Raw genomic sequence first — 21,041 nt, forward strand, 5'->3', positions numbered from 1 at the left:
CGATTCTTTGTCACGATAAGCTTTTTTACATACCTAATATATTATATAATATTAGGTATATACTACTGAATGGTACTCAAAGCAGCGGTATTTGTATACTTATATACAATACTTAAATAAACAATACTTTATTTCGATGTAAATGTTTTAATTTGAAGTTTTTTTTTTCAATTTATTAAAAGACACGATTAAATATCCTTTAACTTCTCCTCAAAAAGAAAAGAAAAAAAGGTGGCGAGGTTTTTTTTTTTTTTATAGAATAGGAAGGTGGACGAGCATATGGGCCACCTGATGGTAAGTGGTCACCAAACGCCCTTAGACATTGGCATTGTAAGAAATGTCAACCATCACTTATAGCCAATGCGCCACCAACCTTGGGAACTAAGATTTTATGTCCCTTGTGCCTGTAATTACACTGGCTCACTCACCCTTCAAACCGGAACACAACAATATCAAGTACTGCTGTTTTGCGGTAGAATATCTGATGAGTGGGTGGTACCTACCCAGACGAGCTTGCACAAAGCCCTACCACCAGTAACACTGGAGGTAAATTTACAGGCTGTTACCATGTCCTGTTTTTACACCGTCTATGCGCTACTGATCCCACTATCATGCTAACTTAGATTTAAATTTCAAAACAATTGTTGAAACAAACAATGAATGCTCATTTCTATAATTGAACGAATTACATGCAAATATCTAATGTCACAGTATAATCTCGTTTGAGCTGTCAATAGCACGCGTTATCAGTATTCAGAACGATCTTTCGAACATTATAATTTAATTTTGTTACTGATTATATTTATTGTATGGAAAGTATGAAAATTATTTCATCATATTATTCCTACAAAATGCACTGTTTTGTAATTTATATTAATTAAACATTGCCTGCTATGATATAAACACATCTCAAATAATTAAATTCAATGCATTTATTTATGTGGTTAAGCTTTATTAAACAGTTCAACTTTACAAATCAACTTCGTTATTTAGAAAATTAATATTAGTGATGAATAAATATCTGCATCGTTTATCGTTTATCCGTCGAATTAACTTTCATATCAGCACGAGTCATGATCCATAAATCAAAGTAAGACGCGTTACCTCAATTTCCTGAAGATTTCAATCATAAATATTTACAGGAGGAAATAGAATGTGGTCAAATAAATAGCGTTTGGTTGAGTGGTACCGGTGAGGCACAGTAGGCGGCGCGCGCTGCCAGCTCCGTCATCGCCCTGAGGCAGTCGCGCGGCGCCCGCCGCTCAGCCCGCTTGTGTTGAGATACGAGTGTTCTAAGCACGAAGCTAGCGGTTAAATTTTCGAAACGAGCTGTGTTATCTGCTCTCAAATATCGGGCGGTGTTTTGAACCAAGTGCGTTCAGTGTACTCGAGCTATGGTGAATTTTCGTGTCAGTGTCGAGTGAATTATAAATCGGGGCTACCTCGGTGAGCCGGCACCGCTAGAGGTTGGTGCAGTTTACTTGTTAATAAGTTAAGCGGCTTGTTCAACTATTTATCAAGTCAATTCTTGGCGGATAAATTCGTAATTAGTCAAGTTGCTGTCTGTGAGCGAGATTAACTTATGTGAATCTGGTTAGGACTAGGGGTAATACGGGTTCTTTGTGGTCCGCAGATAAGCACCACTTTACAAAGCAACGACTACAATTTCCGACCCAAACGGTTACTTTTGAAGCCGCGGCGTGTAATTTATTTTCCGTGAAATCTCTTTGATATTATATTAATTCAATTTTATTATTCCTTTTAACGTTCCAATAATAGGATAGGTTTAGTAAATACTTTAGAGACTAATAATACGTAATAAGTCGTTTAGTTGTGTTATATAAATCGAGTTATGCAATGTAAGCATTTTAATTTTTACAAGTTAGCTGCCTTTTCATTTTTTTTTAAATAGCATGAACTATAAGAGATAATATTTTTAAATGTATGTATTGCTTGCTTTATATATTGGGTGTTCGGTCGTTTAAGCTTTATTTAAGCGTTATGTGGTGAATATAAAAAGTTTCGTTTAAAAGTAGATCCTCTCGGAAACATTACGAAAATTTGTTTTTTAACTCAAAAACAATTCTTAGTTAAACTTTCAGAAAAATTTTTAAATATCATAGCTGACTGACTTACAGAAAACATTTTTCTGTTCAAACCGAAAACAGGAGTCAGGAATAAATAGCTATTGTCGTGAGCTATTCTTACATAAGTGACATCGTTACTGTAACTTTGTGAGTCATTTAGCACATGACACTAAGATCAAAGTTAATGAAATACATTAATAATAATAATAATAATTAGAAAAGTGTCAACGACGATGTTATAATGTACGGTTGAATGAATATTTCGTCCAAGATATTATAAAATATTTTCATCCATCAAATCGACGTTAGGATATTTTCTTTTATCTTGAAATTTTATCAATCATGTCTTGTCTGATTGACTTTAATATATTTACGTGGAATTTTGCTGAACTTATTGAAGTTACTTATTTGGAAATAATGTCTAGTCTGACGAAATAATCTTTTTCTACGAAATTGTAATTTGATTTCTTAACTTTCTTCGGAGCGTTCATAATGTTAAAGGAATTAAAAACATTAAGTCAAAGCTGTAAATTAATTCAATAAAGAAACACTTGCTTGTTAAACACCTACACCGGTTCGAAGGAGATCCACCTATTATAAATATATTACTTTTATTAAAACAATAATTGTTTGAAATAAAATATGTATGCATGCACGTTTCTGATAAAATCTTATATTTCTTTGTAACATACATAAACATCGTTAGTTGCAGACTTCGATAACTCTTTTCGTATATATAAAAAACTTGGAAATGTTTTATTTTGAAGCTTCATCATATTTCTATGCATTTAGCTCTTTATCCAACTTTGGTAAAATAAGTATTAGACATTTAGACTAATCTAACCACTCTCTTTTGAAATACTCGTACAAAATCGTTTCTTGTTTTTCCTTACTAGGCAGTAAGGAAAAAAAGTAATTTCTGCAATTAAAGTTAAGTGTGCTTTTGAATCTTTAGGTCAGAACCAAGGTTTCTTTCCCCGTGTTAACTGGACTCTCGAATATTCAAACGGCAGTACTTAGTATAGTTGTATTCCGGTTTGAATTATGTACAAAGTTTCCGTTCAATCTGATGGGACTGGAGAAAAGGTATTTACAAGGATTGACCCACATCAGAGCACTTGAACCCAACCCAAAGAATGCACTCAATCCCAAAGAATCCCAAAGAATGTTTGTGCTTGCGCACACACTTGTGCACTAGAATAATATGTTTTGTGCAGTTAATAAATATCCTAATGATCGACATCATTAGGATATTTTCATTACATTTAAATTCTACAAATGTATATTTAAATATTAAAACCGTGGTTTCATTATCGAAAGCGCGATTTTGTAGTACTCCGATTTACAAATTTTCGCTGCGACTATAAAATTAAGCAATATTGTTATCAAAACAAAACTGATAATTAAAAGTGATTTACATATTATCATATTGCTATTGTAAGTTTTTTAATGAGAAATTATTCGCAATTTCATCAAACAGAAAAAATACATAGAAACAGTAGACACCCGGGAACTTGTTACGTGAAAGTAGGAGCCGTTCATTTTTTTTAAGCAATTGTTAAATATTTTTGTTTTCGATCGACAGATAGATAACAAGCTTTTTAATAAACACACTGCGTTGCAGATATACACATAAATAAAACAAAAATATAGCATTAAAAAGGAACGGTTGATGTTTTTTTCTTTTTTTATAGAATAGGAAGGCGGACGAGCATATGGGCCACCTGATGGTAAGTGGTCACCAAACGCCCTTAAACATTGGCATTGTAAAAAATGTCAACCATCGCTCACATAGCCAATGCGCCACCAACCTTGGGAACTAAGTTTTTATGCCTCTTGTGCTTGTAATTACACTGGCTCACTCACCCTTCAAACCGGAACACAACAATAACAAGTACTGCTGTTTTGCGGTAGAATATCTGATGAGTGGGTGGTACCTACCCAGACGAGTTTGCACAAAGCCCTACCACCAGTAAATTTGTTTGATGATTACATGTTCGTTGACACCACGAAATTATATTACTAATTTAATTAGTGTTCGACCGGCAGCTGAAGTTCGATATAATCATTATGAAAATTTTAAGAAAATATATGCATTTGCAAGTTCTTCTTTTTTTATTGATACAAAGGAAAGATAATTAGTTTAAAAGTTTGAAAATCCGCTCGGTAGTGTTTGAGTTTATCGCGTTCAGACAGACGGACGCGGCGGGAACATTTTTGTATAATATGTAGTGTTTCTAATATTACCCGTGATAACCTTAAATACAATCTAGTCTTTCTAAATAAATAATACTACTATACTATACTAAACTAACAGTAATAACTAATAGTAATACTATACTAACAGCCTGTGAATGTCCCACTGCTGGGCTAAGGCCACCTCTCCGTTTTTTGACGAGAAGGTTTGGAGCTTGGAATAAGCTGCTCCAATGCTGGCTGGTGGAATACACATTTGGCAGAACTTCAGTGAAATTATTCACATGCAGGTTTCCTCACGATGTTTTCCTTTACCGTCAAGCACGAAATGAATTATAAACACAAATTAAGCACATGAAAATTCAGTTGTGCTTACCCGGGTTTGAACTCACGATCATCGTTTAAGAATTACTCGTTGTAACCACTGGGCCATATACAATACTTTATACAAATAGGCAGTGTGTGTATGCTTTATTCTTTACTTCGTGGTACGCTTACCTATAATATAAAAAAAATGCTTGCCTGGATTTAAACTCGAATTTTTCAGCTAAGATTTACGCGTTCTAACCAAAGAGCCGTCTTGGTAAAAAAGGTTTTAAATGCAACATAAAGAAGTATCTGGATTGTCTTAATGAAGTCGAATTCCGAATGAAGTCGAAGGTCGAGCCGTTGTAATATATATTATCTTCAAATAAAACGAACCAATCATGATCGTATCAAATCCAAAGTAATTGGAAGTAATAAGATCGACAATTTATTGTATTGCCCTTAATCAGGAATCATCTAATTACTATTCTAGATGTTGTTGGTAATATGATATTATTATAACTCTTGTTTATTGCGTTCGATTACCTTTGCATTAGGATCCGACTACACTCGCCCTATGCCTGTGTCTCGTATTGACTGAGTAAAAAATACTGTGTTGCTATTACTAGTAAGTAAAAGTAAATGTCCCACTGCTGGGCTAAGACCTCCTGTCCTTTTTTTGAGGAGAAGCTATAACTATATTATTATTAATTATAAAACTAGGCGAAGTTTTTCCATTCCACCACGCTGCTCTTGCCAAATTTTGCCACGTGTGTATTCACACGTGGCAGAATTTGGCAATTTAATTTCGGTGAAATTAGACCCATGCAGGTTTCCCACGATGTTTCATTAGAACAACTCTTCTTTATCTCGTGCTGTCATTAATAATAATAAACGTTACTGCAAACTATTTTAAGGCAGATCGTGGTATGGCAAAAAAATACCTATGATATTTGGCAAATGTGATAATTATGTTTTTCGTAATCAAAATAAGTAGACAGTTTGGCAAATGATACGTGGTCACCATTGCTCTACCACAAACTAAATGATGATGATATTTTTACTGATTTCAACCACAATAGTCATTTTTAAGGAGATACAAATACAAGTGTAATATCTATTCAATCATTTCAACGGCTGTACACGTGCTTTCTGAGGTACGAGAGTGTAAAGACCGCCAACTTCCAACTAGTCGTGGTTGTATGAAACTAAGGTAGGTCTAACGTACTTACGGTGTTTTTTGAGAGCAATTAGTAACAGTCGTAGTCTGTTGTTCACTGTTAGTACGTAAGTCAGATGAAAAGTTACTTATTGTTTTTATATTCGACATCACTGGACTGAACTTACATAAGAAACAACAGCATATTCACAGAAAAAAGTTAGGACAATAGTCGCTACGGTTGTCGCTATCACAGTGCGTGTTGCAACTAATAATTTCATAACCTTAACTTACAAAAATAAAATAAAACAAACAAACTTAAAAGAACGTACAGACAACTAACAAAACATAAAAAGTTAAACTAATACTGCTACCTAATTGTACAAATGTGTACAGCCTATTGAGGCTTCGGCTTTGCCGACGGCGTTAAAATTGGTATTAAGGTTCTAAACCAACCGGTTCTCATATTCCATTCTTTGTAAGGTACACTTACAATATACACAATATTTTACAGTTGCAAAAATACCGTTGACTTTAAAACAAAAACATACATACATATTTACGTATATATATAAAAAATAAGTAAATAATATAAATGCCTTTGTTGCTAAATAAAAAAAATTAAGGGGACGCTTGTGTGCAGGGTTATTATGTAGAATTAGTGAGTTTATGAATGAAAGCACGCCTTTTGAATGAAACGATCGCCTCCTGGCTATTTCTTTTATATTAACATTTTTTTAAACAATTACAAGACATTAAAAAAATACAAAAATCATTAAGAGAAATTTTAAAATAAGCTGTACCCATCTGTAAAAAAATATTTTATTTTTTGTGTTATTTTTTATAACAAGCTTTACCATAATGTATTAGGGAATACAGTTTATTATAGAGAAAAATAAAAAGGGACGCTGAATCCGAGGTTTTTTTTTTCTTTTTTTTTATGTGCGCCGGGATGGCAAATGACTACTCCACCTGATGGTAAGTGATAGTAGAGTCCAAACGCGACGACGACCAGTACAGTCGGGAAGCATATTCTGTACTAGCCGTCACCGCCTTGCCGGCCCGCAAGATACCTCTTCACGCCTCGTTTGAAGGAACCCGGGTTGTAAGAGGAGGGGAATACGTGAGCTGGTAAGGAATTCCATTTTTTTTCTCGCGTCGACTTAAGAAGGAAGGGGGAAGCAGGAATTAGAGAGAATAATTCCTCAGAGCACTCGCCGTGATACAGTCGATAGAAAGCGCTCAGTGCTGCTATCTCGCGACGCAATTGTAATGGTTCGAGGGTGTTTGTGACCTTTACGTCGCCAATAATGCGTACTGCACGTCGCTGCAAATTCCTCAGAGCACTCGCCGTGATACAGTCGATAGAAAGCGCTCAGTGCTGCTATCTCACGACGCAATTGTAAAGGTTCAAGGGTGTTTGTGACCTTTACGTCGCCAATAATGCGTACGGCACGTCGCTGCAACCGGTCCAAGGCGTCACGTAGGTACTTAGCGGAGCCATCCCAAAGGTGCGAGCAATATTCCACGCAAGACCGTACCTGTGTTTTGTACAGCAGGCACAGTTGTTGTGGCGTGAAAAAGCGCCGCACCTTGTTCAGAACTCCGAGTTTCCGTGAAGCTGTTTTTATAACAGCCTCGATGTAATCCCTTGGACTAAGGTCGCAGCGAACGTCAATCCCCAGCATGGCGATTTTGCTTTGCATCACCAGCGGAGTACCACAGAGGGAGGGAAGAGGGGAAAATGTTGACTTTTTCGCCGTGAGAGCGCATACCTGTGTTTTCTTGGCATTAAACTCAACAAGATTATCAGAGCCCCATTTGGCGATGAGCTCTAACGTCCTATCGAGTTCAATGACAAGATTCTCCCGCCTCTCCTCAGTTTCCGCCCGCCCAACCACTGCGCGTCCGTGGTATCCACCATGCACTGTACTATCATCTGCATAGCAATGTATGTTCCCAAGAGAGCATATCATTGATATGCAAAAGAAAGAGTGTGGGAGATAGCACAGATCCTTGGGGGACCCCAGCATTCACAACATAGAATTGTGAAGCGCAACCATCTACTAAAACACAAAGGCTACGCTTGTGTAGGAAGCTGGCAATCCAATCTTTTCTTTTAAATATCGAAACAAAACGGACTTGTGGCGTAATCGTTTCCGTTGCGCGAAGAAAAGTATGAAACTAATAAGCCTTTTTTAAATTAAGCTAAACTAGTAATCCGTATTATCACTTGATAAATCAAAGAAAATTTAAAAGATTTACACAAAATAAATGTGTTTTACTCAGTTTTGTGACTACGTTGCTTTTAACTTGGTTATTTTTTAATTTTACTCCGTAAATATAATTTTTACTTGATGTGAGTAGCTTTTTCGAAAAATAATATATTTACTAGATACATAATTATAGCCGCACGGAATTAAATCGTAAAAACTCGTAGATTTCATAGATTTAACTTCATAATTTTGAAGGGACACAGTGACAAAATGAAAGTCTTAAAAGAAAAGGTTGTAGTCACATAATTTCAAAATTGCCTGAATGTGTACCTATTATGACATAAATTTTGCTTTCCGACTTAGAAACGAAACGTTAAATTTATGGCATATAATGTCTGTTGATCATTTTTTTATACTTTTATTTTCTTTCCCAAGTTTTTTCCGACTGTGGTTTTAGTTTCAGAATTGTAGCTGTCCGTATCCGTAACAGCCTGTGAATGTCCCACTGCTGGGCTAAAGGCCTCCTCTCCTCTTTTTGAGGAGAAGGTTTGGAGCTTATTCCACCACGCTGCTCCAATGCGGGTTGGTAGAATTCACATGTGGCAGAATTTCAGTGAAATTAGACACATGCAGGTTTCCTCACGATGTTTTCCTTCACCGTAAAGCACGAGATGAATTATAATCACAAATTAAGCACATGAAAATTCAGTGGTGCTTGCCCGGGTTTGAACCCACGATCATCGGTTAAGATTCACGCGTTCTTACCACAGGGCCATCTCGGCTTAATACAGCTCGGTAGCTGTAGCCCTGATTAATTCGAAAAGCATCGGGCCTTACAACATTTACATTTTTTTTTTGCTTGGAAGTGAGGAACATCAGAACTTTTGTATACCTTCTATTTCACATCAAAAAGACATTATATTAATGATAATGATTAAGAAATTAAAAAGTTTGATCATATTTTCTGATACACATATTATCTATATTGATAACACTTACTGGTACAAAACAGTAATGTATACTGTTATTTGGTCAGTCGGGTGCAATAAAAACTAAGCTTTATGCATACCGACCTGTTGTGAACTGCTGTTCCGTTAAATGTGACCGTAGAATAAGTCACAAAACGGCGGTCAATTAATGCTACCTTCTTGTAGTTTTAAATTGTTTAACAATTACCTGTCCTATTAAGATTATACTTTCTGATATCAAATATTACAAATATTTTGCAACATGTCTACAATAACAATTATTAAATAAAAGTGAGTTATAATAGTAAAACTTGGTCACATACCTGAGGAACGAATTTGAAACACAGAATATTTCAACACTGCGTCTGCGCTGGCCATATTATATATAAAAATTAAAGTAAAATAGCGTCTCTCGATGAACAATGATGTCATTTCGTTTCGAATTGTTCCTTATTTAGAAGATTTTATTGCAAAAAATAGCGGCCACATTACGGAATGTTCCGATTAGCTCAAATTTTCAGATTTATTTTAAATAGAAAATACAGAAAAATAAATGTTTTCAATACCTTTAACTTTTAAATTAGACTTTTAAGAATTCAAATTATATTTACTAAACCATTCACATACATGAAACTATTGGAATTATCAAGATAATCTGACAAGAGTTAGGAAAGGGACAGGTGAATTCGATGATCTTAAATATTTTAAAATCCATGTAAAATTCATATTTGGTAAAGTAACAACAAATCGAGAATTTATATATAATTTTTATAGTATTATATAATTTTAAAATGAAAAAAATATTTTTTTCACTTAAATCAATATATTCTGCTAGACGTCATTCATCATGAAAAAATAATTAAACAAACTTGAGGGACATGGCGAAAACCTACGGTACAATTTTTTTTGAAATTGCTCTTAAACACACCCGCTGAATTTCTTTCACCGGGTCTTCTCAGGGCTGGGTATGTCTTTTCCGAACCAGTGGGAGTTTCTAATTTGAAAATCAATAAGTAAGTGTAATGCTCTTTATTAAATAAAGGATTGTGATTTAAATTTGATTTGCATAGTATCATGTATTGAGAGAAATAAATACACACAAAAAATATGGAGTGAGTATGAACCTGTTTTTGTGCGAATATCAAAAAGTTATGAATCGTCAAACACAGCCGCTGAATATAATTATTTTGTTTCAAAGAAATAATTACAAGTTACTTCAATAATTTCATTTTAGACAAGATAAAGTTGGAAAGAAAGAAATTTAATTGAAATTACCTAAAACTACAAAACTTATATACAGAATCAAGTAATTTGATGGTGTATTGAAAATAAATTTATTTAAAAAGTATTTGAATGAAGCTAAAGAAATATATACAAATGAATAAAATCGAAGTGTTTGCCTGTGATTACAAAATAATTGCCTCTTTATCAGATTATGCCCAATTGCGAATTACTAAAACATTTGTTACAATAACATACAAATAGCCGTCATGTAAATAGTCATCACGTTAAATGACAGATTTTAGAGGATTTTCGTCACAAACTCAACGCTGGCGAAGTCTCGGGTTTTGCTAAAAATCAATAAAAAACTCCGATTATTCGTTGTAATCAAAATAGAGCTGATTCTAATTAAAATATTTAACAAATTAAAGTTAGTTATTTTTTAAGGATATTTAAAGATGTCTAAGCGATATAAAAACGTTATTTAACATTTTTAGACTAAAATTTTGTAGATGTCTTCATTTACTTTTCATATAACATTTCACATAGCTTCATCTACGTCTCTCAGTTAAACTCATTTAATTTCCTCAAGCACACAAATGTATTGTTTTAATAATAATGCATATGCAATAATACTGTTTTATTTATTATTCATTCATAATAATTATATATTTTTGTTTATAGATAAAAATATCAAAACTATTTTTAAGTTAATTATACTTTAGATTAACTATCAAAGAAAATGTTTTTTTTATTAACTAATATAAATAAAGTATAATGCTAAATAGCCGAGATGGCCCAGTGGTAGGAACACGTGCATCGTAACCGATGATCGTGGGTTCAAACCCGGGCAAGCACCATTGAATTTTCATGCAGAATATCAGGCTATTTTTAATCACTCAGTTAAGTGTTTTATTGGTAACGAGCTGTGGATAGCTACCCGTGTATAACTTAAAGATATCACTAAAAGCGGACTTATAGTATTTCCGTAATAACAACATTTTTAGTTTCATTTTCGTGGGATATTAGTATTTATTGGTTTTCACCGCATTGAGATCTAGATAGGGCGACATACAATTGGCCATGAGAAAAACAAAATACCCTTAAATCTATTCCGACATATTTTAATGTCTGTCTCTGTGCTTTATTTATTAGGATTTAAAACGATACCTTTATTAGAAATTGTATCCTTTTAAAACTGAAAGGTAAATCTGCAAAAAAATAAATACTTCTGAATTAACTAACTATTAAAAACAAGTAATTATAAATTTAACAAAACAATGAAAAGAAAATCTACGCAAATAATGGATTATTTTAGAACTAATTTGATTACCATAAAAAAAGGTTATAGTAAGTCGTCCTTAAATGATACACATATGATATCGTGGATGCTTTTTTATCTTTTAAGAAAGACAATTCTGGCATACGCGATTGTTGCTTAACATTAACCGTTCAGGCAGCGCACGCAACGGAAGCTCTCAAAAAGAATACATTTTTCCCGTTTCTGCAACATTTTTTATTGATGCTTAGCTCCTATTGGTTGTAGCTTGATGTTAAATATAATAATAGCCTTTGATAAAGGGTATTTTAGTGTAGTGTAGCTTAGTAAATTGTAAGTAAGTGTAAGTATGACATGTATTTTTTGTATTGAATCCCACCTCGCCACATCAACTAAAATAAGAAGTCTAAGTTCATAACTTTGAAAATTTAGTATAAAGTTTACAATATCCACACAATAAGAAGATTTCAATATTAAGTTATTATAATTAAAATCTACATAATTTTCCTTAGATCCTTTTCGGAGTTTATGTTTATTGCAAGGGCTTCTTCGTTTTTTCTTAAAAAAATATTGCAATTTCTTATCCAGACGAATTTATAAGCCTTTTCTGATGCGCGTATTTTTGTTTTTCTGAACAGCTCTTTGTTCATGGGCGTTAGGTGTTCGTTGACGAAAAAGTTTCGAGGTGGGCCATTCAATCCTATGTGACTCGTATTGATACCCCTGCATTTTCTTAATCCTGATAGAATCGAATTCTTTAAGTCGCGACTTTTTAATTTAGCCACGAGTGATTTGGGTCTACCCGATTTTTGCTGCATCGGCTGCACTCGATTTGCGAATTCAATCTCTTCAGGTTTGACATTGACTCCGGCATGCTTTGCAATATTTACAATGATATTAATCGGCGATTCTCCTTTCGTTTCTGGCAGGCCCATTACTTCTATATTTGTCATTCGTGACCACTGCTGTTGTTTATTTATTTGTGCTTTCAAGTCTGAGAGTTCGCTCTCTGATTTAAGCGCCAATGATTCTAGTTCATTATATTTTTCCTCTAATATATCGTATTCCATACGCAATTTATTTTGTGAATCTTCTAAGCTTTTAAACTCAACGGTTAATTCCTTTCGTATTTCTTCCATAAGCGATTGCTTTAGCTGATTCACAATTGTTTGTACCATTGGCTTCAAACGCTCCTCAATAATTGATTCGCAGTGTACCAAAAATTCAGATGGACTGTTTTTTTCTGGAGTGACTATTGGTTGACCTGCATTATCTACTGGAGAAGAGTAGGAAGGTGATCGCGACGTTGATGTGGACATAGGGCGATTATTTTCATCTGTATCTAATTGTTGCTTTCTACTTTTTTTAACTTCTAATTCTGAATTATTAGTGTTGCTTAAAGCAAATTTATTCTGCGGTTCCAGACATGATGAACACTTCCATTGCGCTCTTGTTGCTGTAAGATCTTTAATCGTTTTGATACAATTCTAAAGTTCTTACAAAGGAGGAGGCTTTAAGGTGAGGAAGGATGCTCGAGTGAAAATTTTTTTCAATACCGATTGCCAATAACTAACATTGTTACACCGGTTCACTAATGAATTCTTATTCTTCATTTTTATTTAGACGTGTCTTTAAGAGCACGAAAAATAAACAGTCTGACTCCACCTTTACAAGTGGCACATTTATGTGCTAACATTTTTATATATTCTAAGTGTGCGATAAAGTATCAAATATGTATTACACTTGATATCAAATGCAAGCAAAGCCATGAGCTACATACATCTGGTCATGATTGTGTTACATGAATTAGTAACATTCGCTGCATTAAACTGAGATCAGCCGGTCTGTGACGTGTTTATGTCTTTATCTTCAATATTTGTGACAAGATTAGACTTAGGTTGGTCTATAATTGAGTGGTCTATTTGTACAATGTTAATATATTTGTATAAGGATAATTATTGTTAAAAAATTACATTGATTTAACAAATGAAATATTCCTTCCAAACCAAGATCGCCCAGTAGATTTATTATGTGGATTTTATCCGAGGATTGCGTTGTTACATGCGAGCAAGCACCCTTGAGTTTTTAAATATTGCATTTTTGAAAATATATCTCAGCAGTGATAGAAAGTATCTTAAGTAAACATATGACTACATGTTTTATCTACAATTCGCACCAGTGGGCTGTAATAAACTTCAAACTTTCTGCGTTAGAGGAAATTGTTTGTCTGACAGTGAGACATTTTATTAAATTAACATTTCTGTAATAGTACAGCTTAGCGACATAACATTTGTTCATTTTTCGTTACAAAAATGTTTGCTTAAATATAAAAAAAGAAATTGATTGAAATTCTTTTTTACATCGCAATCTGAAATTCATCTTACCAAATAACTGCAGAATGTGTAAGTACAATGGAGCCGTTTGAAACTTGGAGATTTCTCTGATAAGCGAGCCATAAACTTGGTTTATGTCTGCAATAAAACCTAAAGCTTGCCCTCACCATCCTCTCCTTGTCCGTTGCTAAATTAAAATTAAACCTCCTTTGGCTAAGAGGTGGTGCAGTAGCCTAAAGGATGCTAATCACTATGATTTAAGACATAATATAAAAATAAAACGAGCCGAGATGTCCTAGTTGATAACATAGAATAGAATAATCTTTTATTTGTAAACACACCACAGCTCAGGGAAAACAAGAATAAAATCATTAAAAATAATAGCAAAAATGTGGAATTATGTGAAAAGATAGAGGGATATAATCTGGACTCGTGGAAGGTTTACACGTGCCTAATTTGTGTCTATAATACATTTTAGACTTCACGCTGGAAGGATGTGTTGAACAAAATTTTGTCATGTGGTAGCAGTGGTCATTACATCTAAGGCCAACTAGTGAATTTATATTATGGGCTATTTTTATTTTTTAAATTAATTACCCTTATACTTCAACTTTTAAAGAAATTTCACCTTATAACTTGGAGCTTATAAATAGTTTGCGCTTTCAGGATAAGAGCAATTAGTCAGCGGATTTCAGTAGCGGTCTGGAGAGGATTTAGTTATAAGTTTTCTTTTAGTTTATGGTAGTATATATTTGCTTTATTTTATTATTGCGTTCTTTTGAAAGAGTAACAAATAGACAGACAAACTGATATTTTCCATTCGCTGCCTATCCACTATGCGTTTCTAAAAAAATATCTGATTGTGTTGAAACTGAGGAGTAGTTCTGCATACGCCTGAGAAGGTTCCTAGCTAAAAAAAAATTTTTTTTTCTTTGTTTGTTTGTCAGTCAATATAAGCGTTCTATATAAACCCTTATTCTACTCGTGCGAAGCCAGCGCCGGTAGCTAGTATGGTATATTTTTTTATTTATCACAAATCCAATTTTAACATACGTATGTCCTTTATGATTCGTTTTATTTTTGATGACAACGCGATCAGATTGAACGAGAGCTGATTTGATAATGATGTACAGGTACATGTCCTCGAATGCGAAACAATCCCTTTTGTGAATAAATCTGATTACGATGAATCAAATAAAACTAATCTTGTTTATGTATGTCATTTTAGTCTCTGGTGCCGAGATGGCGTGATGGTTAGAACACACAAATCTTAACTGAAGATATCGGATTCAAATACTGTAACTTTTTTATAATTGTATAATTCCTTCCTTTATTTTATATAATTATATAACTCGTTCACGTTTTCCTTCAACGCCGAGCACGACGCTCGGCTTGAAGAAAATCATAGTAAGAAATGTTTTTTAGAAATTGGAACCTAAAGGGTGAAATGGGAGTTGTTAGTGTAATATAACCAGAGATGAACATTTCGAAGCTACTTAATTTATGGCACAAAATCTGTCGTGTTCTGTCAAATGTTTAGATTCTTCTACAAGATACACATTGACTGTTACATTAGATACAATATTCAATGAAAGATTTTGAAGATTTAAACAGGGATTTTCATTCACATCGCACAATATGGTTATGTATTATCGGAGCTGAACGCGTTTTATATTTAAATACGGGCTTACAATAAATGTTGGTCGGGCGAAGGTATTTATTCGGGCTTTCGGTACATTTAGCAATATTTGAGGAAGGGGTGAATAGACGTACCGTGTGTTACCACGTGTTTGGCAAATCTCGGACAGCACTGAAATATGCATGACGGGCAGGATTGACATTATACAATTACAATGGGAAGATTTTTATGTGTTCCAAAAACATTGGCAGTCATCGATCATGTTGGATTTGTGGTGCCATCGGATTCTGAGAGTGTAGAGTAGTCACTTATTATGGTCGCTGTTTACGTAATCGGTTAGGATACCCTTGTGTTGTCAATCACATCATCATTTACACTAAAATGTTCAACGTAACGGTAAGTAACGATTCAGATAACATAAAGCATATTTGGAGTATTTTAAATTTCTCATAAATCTGTTTATATCCATAGAAAACTAATATTAAACGTGGTCACATGACGTTTATCAGTTCCAGACCTTTTTATGTATCATCAAATATTCGTAAATATAACGCTAAAGCCTATATAAAAACCAGTTACAATGTCGTGTACGTTGCTAACATTAATGTTATATAACATGAAAAATAATAAATATTTTTTATTATTATTTTATAAATCTTTTTCTAAAGCATATGTTTTCAGTCTGCCTAATAAAGCGAGCAGACAATATAACTTGTCTAAATAAAGCAAAGATTTATAAATGGCGGACGATCTCATGCCACGTTACTCGCACACTAATCGGTTCTCTTTTAAGTATTTAGGGTTAAAAAAAAGTTTACGAACGGATGTACATATTAAATGTAATGTTTTTTTTTTATAGAATAGGAATGCGGACGAGCATATGGACCACCTGATGGTAAGTGGTCACCAACGCCCTTAGACATTGGCATTGTAAGAAATGTCAACCATCGCTTAAATGTAATGTATGTTCAAAATAAATAAAATAAGACTTTTTTTTTACGCTGGAAAAACGCATTACGCGTTTCCCCCACGGGAACAGTGGGGGGGTATGTGGGGCTCGCCTATGTCCGAGGCGCTGAGTGCGCCCCGAACAACGGAATACCCACTAAAAAACCAGCGGTACCCTTTCCGTCATAACGAGGAGCGCCACGGGATCGCTTGCGCATGCTACCGCGACGCTCTGACGGGTGGCCTCCATTCTCTATGGGGATTACCAGGGTAGTGAGAACCCCCTAGTCCCAGCGACGCCTATTGCGGCGGAGGGAGAACGTGCGCATAGCGCCTCATTCTTCTCCCCAGTCTTCTTCGGCGGAGCAGGTTTGCAGCGGCGTCCTCTTCCCGCTCCCGCTCCGCGGGCTCCTTCTGCGACATTACATTTTCACAGAAGGAGACCATTTCCGACCAACACTCATCGCTTCCGAGCATCGCGTTGATGATGCTCGGCAAGGAGAGGTCTCCGCAGACAACTGCCGCCAGAGAAAGCCTCTGGGGCCCCCACGCAGCACACTCCGTCAGGGTGTGTTGCGCCGTGTCGGTTGGCGCACCACACTCGTGGCAGGAAGGTGACATTTCCCGCCGTGCTATCTTGTGCAGGTACTTACCGAAGCAGCCGTGTCCGGTAAGTACCTGCGTTAACCTAAACGAGAGCGTGCCTCGTTTTCTTTTGAGCCAGCGATTTAAGTGGGGACGTACCGCCTCCACTGTCAACAGGCCCGCTGTGGGGGACCTCAGATCTTCTTCCCATCGGGCTATCAGGGCTTGCTGGGCTACAGTCCTGATCCGCCCAACATCCGCCGACCCTGGACAGTCGCCGCGGTCTCTCGCCTCGGCCCGGAAGCGGTACACCTCTGCGAGCACCTCCGCCTGGAGTTCCCAGGGCGGATCGCCCGCGAGGAGCGTCGCTGCTGTCCAAGACACCGTACGATACCCTCTTATCGCTCTTACCGCTATGACCCTCTGCGGCCTTCGCATAAGGGCCCGGTTGTGAGCAGTGAGCGCATCGACCCATATCGGGGCACCGTACAGTGCTATCGACCTCACTACGCCAGCAAAGAGGCGCCGACATAGCGATCCCGGTCCTCCCACGTAGGGTAGGAGGCGACCCAAGGCGGCAGCTGTGTTAATGAGCTTCTGGCCGAGTTGCACGAAGTGCTGTCTGAAGCTCCATCGCCCGTCCAGGATCAACGGTGATACTTGCCCCCCGAGGGGGGCCTCTCCGTGGACCGTGGAAGAGGAGAGCCTCCGTTTTGGATATGGAGACTCTCAGGCCCAGCATTTCCATTCGGTCCACGGTCAAAGTTGTTCCAACTTCGGCCAGGCGGGCCGCCTCCCCAAAGTCCCGCCCGGTCGCGGTAATGAGGGTGTCGTCCGCGTAACAGAACACCCCCATACCGGGAAGGACGGGTGCCTTCAGAAGCCAATCAAAACCGACGTTCCACAGAATTGGGCCGAGGACCGACCCCTGTGGAACGCCGCAGCCTACCCGACGCCGGACCAACTTCCCGTCGCCTCCTGCCAATACGACCTCCCTGTCCTGGAGGTACGCCTCCAACAGTCTCCTCAGATGGATCGGCACCCCTTGGTATCGGAGTGCCTCCCTGATCGTCTCGAATGGGAGACTGTTAAAGGCGTTTGCAACGTCTAACGACACCACCAGGACCACTTGCCCCTAGGCCACTGCTTCCGTGGTCCGAATCTTCAGGGCGTTCAAGGCGTCGATCGTTGAACGGCCCACCCTGAACCCGAACTGAGCCTCCGAGAGACCCGGACCGGCCTCGTCGAGGTGTTGAACGAGACGAGCTGCGAGAATCTTCTCAAAGAATTTGCCTGTCTCGTTCAGCAGCACTATCGGCCTATATGCCGAAGAGAAGCCTGGTGCCCGCCCTTCCTTTGGCAAGAGCACCAACTTCCCTTGTTTCCAAGGCTTCGGAAACTGCCCGCTGCGCAGACATTCGTTGAACAGCTCCTGAAGCCTTGTACCTAGGTATTCCAGGGCATCGCACAGAACACGCCCTGGAACACCGTCCGGACCCGGCGCCGTGTTTTTCCCATGGGTTTCGGTTGAGGCTCACTAGCAGCTCTTCCCTCGCCTTCTCTTTGGCCCGACTTATTGCCAGCTGCAGGTCCTTTTTTAGCTGGCGGGAAGCGGTCAAAAGCTGTCCCTCCAGGTCCACATCGAGGCCGTTGCGTCTTCGACAACGGGCGTAGGCCCACCGCTTCCGATTGCACGTCGCCCGAAGCTCGGCTATTTCGGGCGACCACCAGTACACATACCGGCGCTGGGCTCTGCGACAGGTTCTCGGCATGGCCGCATCGCAGACCTCTTTGAGGGCACGGCTCATGCGGCCCGCCAGCTCTTCCACGCTGGCACCCTCCCTCCGTCCCGCGGAACCCCACCGTTGCACAATGGCGGCCTCCTTGACTAGCTCGCGGTCTAACTGGCCAAGAGACCACCTCGGCAAAGTGGTCGGCACCCTCTGTGGTTCCGCCAGCCTGCGAGAGGTAGAGATCTCGAATCGGATGTAACGGTGGTCCGACAGAGTCTCCACCTCTTCCTCTACCCTCCATTCCGACACTCTGCGTGTTACGACAGGTGTGGCGAAGGAGACGTCCACCACGGACCCCCAGTTATTGCGCACGCAGGTGTGAGCCTGCCCCTTGTTCAGTAAGGATAGGCCGGAGAGTAGTGCCCACACTTGGACTTGCCTCGCAGGTTCGTGGCAGGGTTGCCCCAGGCGCGTGACTTCGCGTTTAAATCGCCGAGAACCAGAATAGGTTTCATCGACTGTCTGGCCACCGCAGCTCTGAGCGATCCAAGATAAATAAAATAAGACTTAAATAGTACACGGATCTATAATATTTGTTTTGAAAGGACAGAAAACATAATTTACGGCTTATTGTCGAGGAGGAAAAGGCATTTTTCAATTAAAAATTTCACACAATTCCCTATTCTCAAAGTTTTAATGGCCCTAACACGTAAAGTAAATTGGACAAAGTTGAAAATTATGAGGCTCCTCAAACACGTTTTTGTCGTTATGCGTTTATAATTTAGGGGATTATTGCGTTACTTATTGCGAGTTTTATCTTTATGCTTACGATTTTAAGGGTTGACAACACGTCAACCATTGTTGACTGCCATTGTCATTACAGACGAGATGGTCTAGAGGATTAAACTTAAAGATGCGGGTTCAAAGCCAGACAAGTGCCATACATTTTCACGTGTTTAATTTGTGTTTATAATTCTTTTAATTCTTTATGGAAGCTGAACTTGCTTACGTTGCATAACATACAGCCAATCCGCATTGATGGAATATGCTCCAAATCTTCTCCCCAATAGAAGAGGAAATCTTTGATAGCACTGCGACATCTAGAGGCCGTTTTGTATTTTATTTACACTACATTGTTATTCGTCACTCTTATTGCATCATAATTCTCTATTAATTAGGCTTTTCAAATCACAGATTATTAAGCCTAGAGTATCTTTATGATTAATAAAATCGTCTGAACCGTATCGCTTTGATCAGCAGATGCTCCGAATCATTCCCGTCACGTAGCAGTGTGATAAACCTTGATATCAGCTTCCAGTGAGCCGAGATTATTATCGGGAGGGACAAATGGGTTGTAAAGCTTCTTATGACCGCGTGAACGGGCACATTGTATCATTACTGGATTATATATTAACTTTGTTATTATTCGTTTTTATAGAAATTGTAGGCGGACGAGCATATGGGCCACTTGATGGTTAGTGATCACCAACGCCCGTAGACATTGGCATTGTAAGAGATGTTAATCATTGTTTACATCGCTAATCCACCAACCTTGGAAACTAAGATGTTATGTCCCTTGTGCCTGTAATTACACTGGCTCATTCACCCTTCACACCGGAATACAACAATACCAAGTACTGCAGATTTGTAGTAGAATATCTGATGAGTGGATGGTACAAAGCCCTACTATCAGTAAAGTATACGCATTTTAATAACGTTAAATACAAAAAAACACGTACCAGCATTATGGAAATGTGCACGACACAAATATACAAATATTTGTCTTTAAATATATTGATCCCACTGCAGTATACTCAGAAGCTATTTGCTGTAGATATGCTAAGTATTACAAAGTATAATTTGTAGCAGGAAGCAGTATAAAACCTCTTTTTATTATAATATTTTTTCTCATACCATTTATTTTCTTTTACTTAATTTTTTTTAATTACAATTTCCTTATTCAACATTAAGTATTACTTATATTGAAGTAAAAAACTACCACCAGTTCGACCACGAAAGTACTTTTCAATAATCGGCGAAATTAAATCAGCAAAAGTATTTTTTTTTCAATGGACGATCGTTATATTCCCAAGGTTTGTTATCTAACTCTCTTATTGTATAACAACCACGTTTTATCCATCTTAAGGCTATGTTAACCACAACATTGTTTTATTGTCAACATATATCAATTTAAGTTTAAAATCGTAAGAAGTATCCTCTTGTTTACCGAACGTTCATAAACTTGTACACTTGTCATGTATTCGAAACTAAGTTGTAAGAAATATAATTTATTAACAAACTTATTTGCAACTTCAATCAAAGTCCCCAGAGAGCCATGTTGCGATTTTCATCTGTAACTTTGAACAATTTT

At 37.4% G+C, this 21,041-nt stretch overlaps 1 protein-coding gene across 1 annotated transcript in view; it reads left to right on the plus strand.

Annotated features, from left to right (window-relative positions):
* The first annotated feature begins 1,269 nt into the window (after positions 1–1,269).
* The window catches only part of LOC126780930 (neuroligin-1-like), a 142,283-nt gene continuing 122,511 nt past the window's right edge, over positions 1,270–21,041 (plus strand). The window contains exon 1 of the mRNA XM_050505626.1: positions 1,270–1,466. The gene's annotated coding sequence lies outside the window, so the exon portion shown is untranslated. The remainder of the gene's footprint in view (positions 1,467–21,041) is intronic.

Source organism: Nymphalis io, chromosome 3, assembly GCF_905147045.1.
Source record: "Nymphalis io chromosome 3, ilAglIoxx1.1, whole genome shotgun sequence".
In the NCBI taxonomy this organism is placed as follows: Eukaryota; Metazoa; Arthropoda; class Insecta; order Lepidoptera; family Nymphalidae; genus Nymphalis; species Nymphalis io.